Genomic DNA, 9,888 nt, shown 5'->3' with positions numbered 1-9,888 from the left:
ACATCCCTCGCTATGCAACAGATTATGTAGTGCACAATTTTTCCCTTTACATACATCAAGGCTCCACGAATGTCATACTGCATACAAACCATGGATTTACAATTGTTGCTACTGTAAGAATTGATGAACGTGGTGACTCCTATTTTGGCATTGGCTTTTGGAATGAAATTTTAAAGTTTTATGTACTGAAAGCTGGCACTAAAATTGCACTACACATAGAAGGGCCTGGTCATGAGATATATGCTAACTTCCTTGACAAAATCATCTGTCCAGACTTTCTTCTAAGTAAGTTTTCTTTTCAACTATCTACATATGTTGACTTACCCATTAATGTCAAATGAATTGTGTAGTATTTAAGCAACCAATTATTATTCCCTTTTCTTACTATATCCCTACCTAATAACTTATAGTTACCAATACACTTTCCTATTGCCCTGTTTTAACTAAATATTCCATGTACTCCCATTTCTATCAAAAAGCGCCGCTAACAAGGAGACTCCGGAGGTGGAGAACGGGGCTGCCAACAAGCGGAGGTGGGGCGAACAACAACCGCAAGCGACTCTCGCAAGCCTAGACTTAATCAGCAGCCTCCCCGATGATATATTGAGAGTTATCATCTCCCTCCTCCAATCAAATATGGGGCGTGGACAACCCTCCTCTCCCGGCGGTGGCGCCCCCTGTGGAACTCCAGCCCTCTCGTCCTCATCGACACCCACGAGCTCTGCCATGGCTATCGCAAAAACTTGGACGCGTTCTCCAAGATCCTTAGCAGTCACCTTGGCCCCACCAAAGGCCTTAGAATGGGCAAGTTCCGTTCCAACGGCAAGGATTGAGCCAAGCTTGACGACTGGTTACGATCCCCCACCCTAGATCTGCTTGAGGAGCTCACTTTTGATGATGGGCATATGCGGTCGCTGCCAACATCCGCACTCTGCCTCGCGCCCATGCTGCGCGTCGCCATGTTCAGGAACTGCCATTTCCCGCCCCATAATGACGTGCCCGCTCTTATTCTACCATGACTGAAGCACCTCGAGCTCGTCATCATCTGCCTCTCTAAGGGTGACATGGAGCGCCTGCTCCGAGGCTGTACTGCACTCGAGTACCTTCATCTTCATGCGATCACTGGGTTGAGTACCTTCCACATCACCTCCATGACTCTCCGGACTATTTATGTGGGTTGCTCATGTGGCAGAAGACATCACAAAAGGTGGACCATGGTATGGTCATCCGGGACACACCTGCACTTGAGAGATTACTTGTAGTCGATCAAGAAGGTCCAATTAGAATCAATGTCATTTCTGCGCCGAAATTGACAGTGGTGGGCTACTCATTTGACAAATACTCTGAACTTGTTATTGGATTCACACCCATTCAGGCACAACAACTGCCTTCTACCTCTGCTTCTACAAATTAACATTATTTCTAATTTTGAAGATGTTTGTTCGTCTGTCATTTAGAAAATGATTCAGACAAGCTTGACCCCGAAACTATGCCCAGTGAAGGTCTTGGCACTAGAATCTATTGGGCCCGACCTGGAGCAAGTTATCTGTTTCCTGAGATGCTTTCCGTGCCTGGAGAAGCTATATATCAAGGTGATGTTCCTTTCGTGTTAAATTTTAACCATATGTGAGTTCAATTTGTGACACCTTTTTCCAAGTTTACAATGACAATGTACTACAATTTCTGAAGGTTCTTTTGGAGGATTTTAGTACATACATGCCCCCCCCATATTGGTTGCTTGATCCATATGGTTACATTCAATAAGCATTTCTCCTTTGGATTCATTTGTACTAGTTTTCTTAGGGAACTTTTCATCCACTCCAACCTCTTGTGAAGAAGGCTACATTTTTCTAGAATGTAATCAAATGCCCATGTTAATCATGTCAGATCAAAGATGGCATGTTAGTGCATTTTACAAATCCTTCAAACCAAATAGGTAGGCCTGTAGTAATGTTCAAAACTACATGTAGGCGCTAACATGGTTTCTTCTTTTGCAGATAAGATTAGGCCGAGTGGTGGATAATGTGATACAGTATAACAATCACGTCGAATGCCTAGATTTGCATCGCTCAGAAATTAGTTTGAACTCCTACCGAGGGACCTCACTGGAGATTATATTCGCCAGGTTCTTTGTTCTCAGAGGAAGGGTGCTGAAGGAAATGAGGTTTGCCCTACATTTCTTTCGCAAAAATGAATGGTCTGTTGATCAGCGTCGGCGCCTACGGCAGAATGGAGTAGGCTCCAAAAATGTTGAATTTCATTTTGGAACTTTAGAAGATAGAGTAATCGGAAGTCATTGGGTCAACCCCATACATGACTTCTCAATGGCTGACCCCTTTGCAAAAATTGTGAGGTTTTGAAGCCAGACTTAGAAGCGGTGATATTAGTTTGAACCTCTCTGATATCCATGTTTAGCGCATCAGCACGAGCGTTTGCAGCTGATGAGCTGAATTTCATTTCTAATATCAGTTTGAACCTTTTAATATTTGATTTTGAGCCATATAACTCTGGAATTTGAACCTTGTAACATTTCGAGCTTTTGTGGTACAATCGTTGAAATGGCATCGTATGAGACTCGTATGTTGCTAGCACTATTTTGACCTTAATATGCAATGGTCTTATATTTTATTAACCATTCTCGAATTAGTTTACCTTGTCAATCTCACAGCACACGATCTGTATAGATAACTTGACTGCGATATTCGAATATTGCACACCTTTGGTTTCTTCCACCGTGTGCCCTTTAGAGCGAAGAATTAATTATCGCACTCGAGTGTCCATCATCACCCTTCTATGTAACTTTAAGCTCATCACCCAAGGGTAAACTTATGACCGAAGTCATTCCACACACTTCGTTTTTACAAAGTTTTTTGCTAATAAATGCCCATTATTTGTCCCTCTTCTAGCCGATGCGTGGCCAAACTAGCCAGGCAGGAAGCTTGCGCAGTAAACAACGCAGTAGCGCAGGAACAGGCTCTTTGAGCCCACGTCTGGGGTGCGGTGTTGTCAAGCATGCACTAGATTCGGGAATCCTCCGCTATGAACGTTGTGACAAGACGTGACAATTACAGGCCGGTTGGCCCCCATTTATTATGGTGGCCATTTAACCTACCCTTGTGTCTCTTCAACCTTTCGATCGTGCCCCACCATTGCAAGAAGCACACCCACCACGAGAAATTCTTAGAGGGTATCCTGCACAGCTCCAATGGCGCTCAGAGCGGCTGCCGACGACGAGCAGCAGTTCACCATGCGTGCCGTGGTGGACACCCACAAAATATTCATGGACCTCTCGGTGGTGTACACGAACAACCAGTCTCGGCGGAGCCTCTATCCACATCATGGAGTTGTTGCTTGCCGAGGAGAAATACAAGGTGGTCAGGTTCGACCTCGAGTACACCCGCGCTCGTGTCGGGTCTCGTCCCAAGGTCGCCGTCACTCAAATGTGCGTGCACCACCACGTCCTCGTCTACCACTACTGCCTGGCTACAAGGCCTTGTGAGCGTTTCGCCAGGTTTGTTAACAACCCCCACTACATGATATCTATGGTGGACATCACTAACGATGTAAAGGCGCTCGAGAATTCGGGCATCGCCTGCCAGAATCTTGTCGATATCCAGGGCCAATACAAGATCAGGGGCAGCAAGGAGCATGAGAAGGACTCACTGGTTCACCTTGCCGAGGCCATCAGTGACCCCTAATATAGAGACATTAAGGATTCGTGTAACAAGGACAAGCGTGCCTGGATGGAGAAACTCGACAAAGATCACGTCGTGTGCGTAGCCAAGGAGGAGTACACGAGCAACGACATTTACATGCAGATCGTTGACATGAGAAAGTCCCTCCTTCCTCAAAACGGCCAGGGATCCAGCCAGAAGCAGAGCAATGTCAAGCGTCGTCGCAACAATAAGTAGATGATTAGATCCTCGTTTCTCCTACTTTAGTATGCATGTAATTGCTTTCTTTGGTGTGTGGAAATGTTATGTGTGTAGTCACTTGTGTAATTGTATGCTTAATTTGGTTATGCAATGTTGTCTTTTTAAGTATATATGTTGATGGTGTAGACAGAGCGTAGATGTTGTGCGGACAAAGAAAATCACATCGCACACGGACTAATCAATGGAACACATCGGTGATGTTTTCATCAATCACTCACAATTATATACCAGCAATCTTTTGATCACAACACACACGGCTTGTTAGCAGTAATCATCTGTGCTGTTATCGGTCTTCGCACACGTCTCCGATTACAGACCTGTTTGCCTCGTATCACACACATCTTGTTCATTTGAACCATTTCTGTTCTCATGTCTCAACGCAAACAATTCATCCGAGTGAACCGCATGCCGTATATCGCACACACCTTTGATCTGGCTGACTGTTTCTTTTGTGTTGCCTAATCACAAACAATTCATCTGAGTGAATCGTATGCCGTGTATCGCACACGCCTTCATTTGGCTGCCGTTTCTTTTGTTCCTCCTCATCGCAAATAGTTCATTGAACTGAACCGTATTCCCTTCATCGCACACGCAAATAAAACCTGAACCATGTTTGATGCATCCATCATTGCAAATGTTTTACACATTTCTGACGGTTTTCATACAGCATCGTTTGCGATTATTGCATCGCACACAGTTTCTCGAAGGGTCTCTGATCGTAGTGTCGTGTTAGCAGCATCCTGCAGTAGTGCTTGTAGTATTATTGTTTTATGTCAATATTAAACTTTTGTTTCAAATCTTATGGATCTGAATATTCTTTCCACAATAGAGAAGATTACATGGATAAATATGTTAGGTAGCATTCCACATCAAAAATTGTGTTTTTATCATTTACCTACTCGAGGACGAGTAGAAATTAAGATTGGGGATGCTTGATACGTCTCCAACGTATCTATAATGTTTGATTGTTCCATGCTATTATATTATCAATCTTGGATGTTTTATATGCATTTATATGCTATTTTATATGATTTTTGGGACTAACCTATTAACCTAGAGCCAGTGTCATTTTATGTTTTTCCAAATTTTTGAGTTTCGCAGGAAAGGAATATCAAACGGAGTCCAATTGACCTGAAACTTTACGATGATTGTTTTCAGACCAAAAGAAGCCCACGGAGTACCGGAGATGCACAAGAGGACTCCCAAGGCCTCCACAAGGGTGGAGGGCGCCCCCACCCCCCTAGGGCGCGCCCTCCGATCTTGTGAGCCCCTCGTGGACTCCCCTGACTTGTTCTCGACACTAACACCTCTTACATATCCCCAAACCTCCAGAATAGAACCAAGATCGGGAGTTCCGCCACCGCAAGCCTCTGTAGCCACTAGAAACGAATCGGGACCCTGTTCCTGTCGGCGTTCTAGGAACGGGGGTCCCCAGACTTGCCTGCCTGCGGCCTGCGGCGTGGCTCAAAGGGGGCCCGGCATGGCCCATCTTCACCAACACAAGACTCAAGACCCTCGCGAGGGGCCAAGCCTCGCGGGGCGGAGGACATGGAGCTTCCTCAGGCGCGGCCTCGTCAGGCTCGCTCATGAGGAGGCGGAGAAATCAAGGCGGGGAACCTCGCGAGGTGCCCGTGACGCAAGCCATGACGACTCAGGGCGCCAGGCGGGTGCCAGCCCGTGCAGCGTTCTCCTTTCCTCTTTGGTGCAAAGGGAGCAAGCGCAGCCGCGGAGTACCGAGGCATCAGGCAAAGGTTGCCATTTCGGTGCAACGAGACCAAGACCAGGAGGACTATGAGACGGAGGTCACCGTGGGGCCCAAGACGGCATCATCACTAGAGCTTTGCGCAGGCGAAGACTACTTTTGTCAGGATAGCTGATACTTGCTGTCCCCCTTCAAATTAGCCCGCCATTGTTGGCTCCCTTCCCGCTCAATATTTGGGAAGAGGACCAGGGCCTCTATAAATAGGACCAGCGGCCAACAGAGCAAGGGGTTGGGAAAAAAGGAAGAGGAGGCTTGATAGAGAGGTTGGAAGCATAGAGAGAGAGAGAGAGAGAGAAAGGCGGCTGAACTCCTCCCAGCAGTTCATTGCCCCAGCCAAGAGCAGACCCTCGCGAGGCTGTTCTTCCTTGTTTTGTTCATCATCATCAGCCCCAAGAGGCAATCCACCCACCGCACACTGGAGTAGGGTATTACACCACAACGGTGGCCCGAACCAGTATCAACCTTGTGTCTCTTGTGTAGTTCTTTCAATAGTCTAGATCCTTGCGAGACGGAGAGGTAGAAGACGTAATCTTCATGCGCACCCCAGAGTTCGAACCTTAAGGGTCTGCCGGAACCCAAAATCCGACAGTTCCGGCACCCTGCCGAAGGGGGAAATCATCACCAGTGGCCATCTTCATCATCCCGGCACTCTCCACGACAAGGAGGGAGTAGTTCACCCTCGGGGCTAAGGGTATGTACCAGCAGCTATGTGTTTGATCTCTCTCTCTCTCGTGTTCTTGATTTGGCACGATCTTGATGTACCACGAGCTTTGCTATTATAGTTGGATCTTATGATGTTTCTCTCCCTCTACCTTCTTGTAATGGATTGAGTTTTCCCTTTGAATTTATCTTATAGGATTGAGTCTTTAAGGATTTGACAACACTTGATATATGTCTTGCATGTGCTTATCTATGGTGACAATGGGATATTCACGTGATCTACTTGATGTATGTTTTGGTGATCAACTTGCGGGTTTTGTGACCTTGTGAACTTATGCATAGGGGTTGGCACATGTTTTCTTCTTGGCACTCCGGTAGAATCTTTGGGGCACTCTTTGAAGTTCTTTGTGTTCGTTTGAATAGATGAATCTGAGATTGTGTGATACATATCGTATAATGAAACCCGCAGATACTTGTGGTGACATTGGAGTATCTAGGTGACATTAGCATTTTGGTCGATATGTGTCTTAAGGTGTTATTTTAGTACGAACTCTAGGGATGTTTGTGACACTTATAGGAATAGCCCAATAGATTGATAAGAAAGAATAACTTTGAGGTGGTTTAGTACCCTACAATAATCTCTTCGTTTGTTCTCCGCTATTAGTGACTTTGGAGTGACTCTTTTTTGCATGTTGAGGGATTGTTATATGATCTAATTATGTTATCATTCTTGATAGAACTTGCACTAGTGAAAGTGTGAATCCTAGGCCTTGTTTCAAAGCATTGCAATACCATTTTCGCTCACTATTACCACTTGTTACCTTGCTGTTTTTATTTTTTCAGATTACAAAAACCTATATCTACCAACCATATTGCACTTGTATCGCCATCTCTTCATCGAACTAGTGCACCTATACAATTTACCATTGTATTGGGTGTGTTGGGGACACAAGAGACTCATTGTTATTTGGTTACAGGGTTGTTTGAGAGAGACCACCTTCATCCTATGCCTCCCACGAATTGATAAACCTTAGGTCATCCACTTGAGGGAAATTTGCTACTATCCTACAAAACTCTGCACTTGGAGGCCCAACAACGTCTACCAAGATAAGGTTGCGTAGTAGACATCTCCCCCTCCCACCGCCGTCGCCTCGAAGTTGGGAAACCAACATCATATGTATTGAACCAGGCTTGGAGACGGGTACAGTGTTTGGTTTGTAATGTAGTTGGTGGCCCATTGAAGTTGTGCGTTCGGGATTTAAACACATCACACACCACCATACCCATACATATTTTCGAGACACAACCAGTGTATATGGGGTCTTCTGATCAACCACGTCTCGCTTGCACGGTTTTTTGTGACGACACACATATTTGTGGGCTCCCCGAGTGTATATATATCATCCCTTTGACCGATAACAAGGGGTATGTGTTGGCCATGAATGGATCCCTCCTAGTTCGTGTTAGGGCTGATCACCATCACATGTCGCTCAACCAAAGCTCGAGCTCATGCGTTGTCCGGATTCCCTCCCACATGCTCGTATTGCTGGGTTCGACCTACATCATACCCTGAGTGTATCTCGTCCTTAACTACCTTGCTTTCATGGTTGTTGTCTATATCGAGAGGTAGGCACCATATCTAAATTGTACATTATTCTATATTGAAAACACACATCACCCATTCCCAACGTATATCATTTTGGGCCGCATGCAAGAGGTGCTGCTTTTGTGGTCCCTCTCGTGCGATTTTTATGTTGGTTCAATCTATTGGCCCAAGCGGTTTATCGACAACACTACAGCTATCATTTGACCAAATGATAGATTCATTGGTCCGTCTTATGGTAGGTCATGGTGACATGCATGTACAACCAAAGTATCATTACGTGCATCCAGTCCGCTGACACGAAGTGGGAGGTGGTGGGCCAAGCATCCTAGCTAGCTACAACATTATGTCATTATAGATATATCCAAGGGTGCTTTTGGGTTTGCGATGTAGTTGCCACCAAAGTTATGCATTGTGTATTTAAAGTTTTAAACATCACACACAATATTCCTACATACATTTGGCCACTTCCAGGTGGTTCTTGACTTCTGGCGCCTCTCATCGATCTTCGATGACGCGCCCAACCATGGGCCCACACGGTCAAAATTGTGCATTGGAATTTTGAACATCACAGACCACCCTTTTCATTCATATATATTTGGACCACATGCTGATGTGGCTGTCTTCTCACCCTCTAACGTTTTTTTGCTGCAAAGACTCCGATGACACTCAACGGACATGGGTATAATGTCTTAACCGTGTGCGGTGCAAGTGCGTTGTGAACCACGCCGACTGCGGAAGCGCGAGCAAAGGTGGAGGTACTGGCTCAACCGTGTGCGATGCAAGTGCGTTGTAAAATCACCACGACTGCGCAAGCGCGAGCAAAGGGTGGAGGTACTGGCTTAACCGTGTGCGATGCAAGTGCGCTGTAAAATCACCACCTGCGCAAGCTAAAGGCGGGTAAGTTTATTTAGAAATTAGGACGAACCATGTGTGATAGACCAGCTAGCTAGAAATATAAAAACAAACTACCTGCCTTGAGCGTTGAAAAAATTGGTAGTTCCACCACTTTTCCTTATTACCATACATGCATATTCTTATTGGACCATGCGCGATCTTGGGCACTCCTGCCCTGCATCAATTCCTTTACCTAAATTTTAGTAGCCGCCGTACTTCAACTGTCGACCACACTCCTCCAGCACCGACCTTATAGTAAAATTGCAGTAGTCGAGGCATTTGAACCATCACCCTCCCTCATCCACAACCATCTCCACCCATCATTACTAAAATTTTCAGTAGCCGCGGCGTATCCTCAAACACCACCCCCTCCACAGTCCCCACCGGCGCCCTCCCCATCGAACCCTAGCTCGCGGCCGGTGCCGGCGCTGCTGCCAACCCCTGTCGGTCTACCCGTTCCTCCTAGCTTAGATAATAAAGTTCAGGTTACCCAGCGATTCCCTTACCGTCACCCGACTCCCCTCAGTTTTTAGATGACGCCTGCGGTGTCCCTCCTTGCCAAATCCACATCCCCTGCTCCAGAATGTCGCAGCCTAAGCTCGACCACATATCGCAGGGAGCCCGATGAGCATTTAGCCAAGAAGAGGTTTATCATGGCCTCTCCGGCGGACATTGGTGAGGAGGTCGCCGTTCTCCCTGACCTACCGATCCCACAGCAATGTGTCGCCGTAGAAGCCGGCGAAGACGTTGACTATGTTGCCATGCCGAGGGCTTCATGTCAGTGGGCTAGCATATTACTATATCTCGGGAATGGTGGCTACGACATCAAGCTCGTCGACAGTGACGGCTTCACACAGGCCATGTCACAGGTTAAGTGGTCCATCCCCAACCCCAATGGTTCAACCACCGTCGATCTCTTTGACGTCCCCGCTGCTGATCTCCTCTGCTAAGCGGTCAAGGATTTGCCATCCTTATACGCCATCGAGCCCATTTTGTCATTTCTGAAGGACACGTTCTACGGCGGCGGTGTG

Source organism: Triticum aestivum, chromosome 6A, assembly GCF_018294505.1.
Source record: "Triticum aestivum cultivar Chinese Spring chromosome 6A, IWGSC CS RefSeq v2.1, whole genome shotgun sequence".
NCBI classification, from domain to species: Eukaryota; Viridiplantae; Streptophyta; class Magnoliopsida; order Poales; family Poaceae; genus Triticum; species Triticum aestivum.
This window is presented reverse-complemented; position numbering follows the sequence as displayed.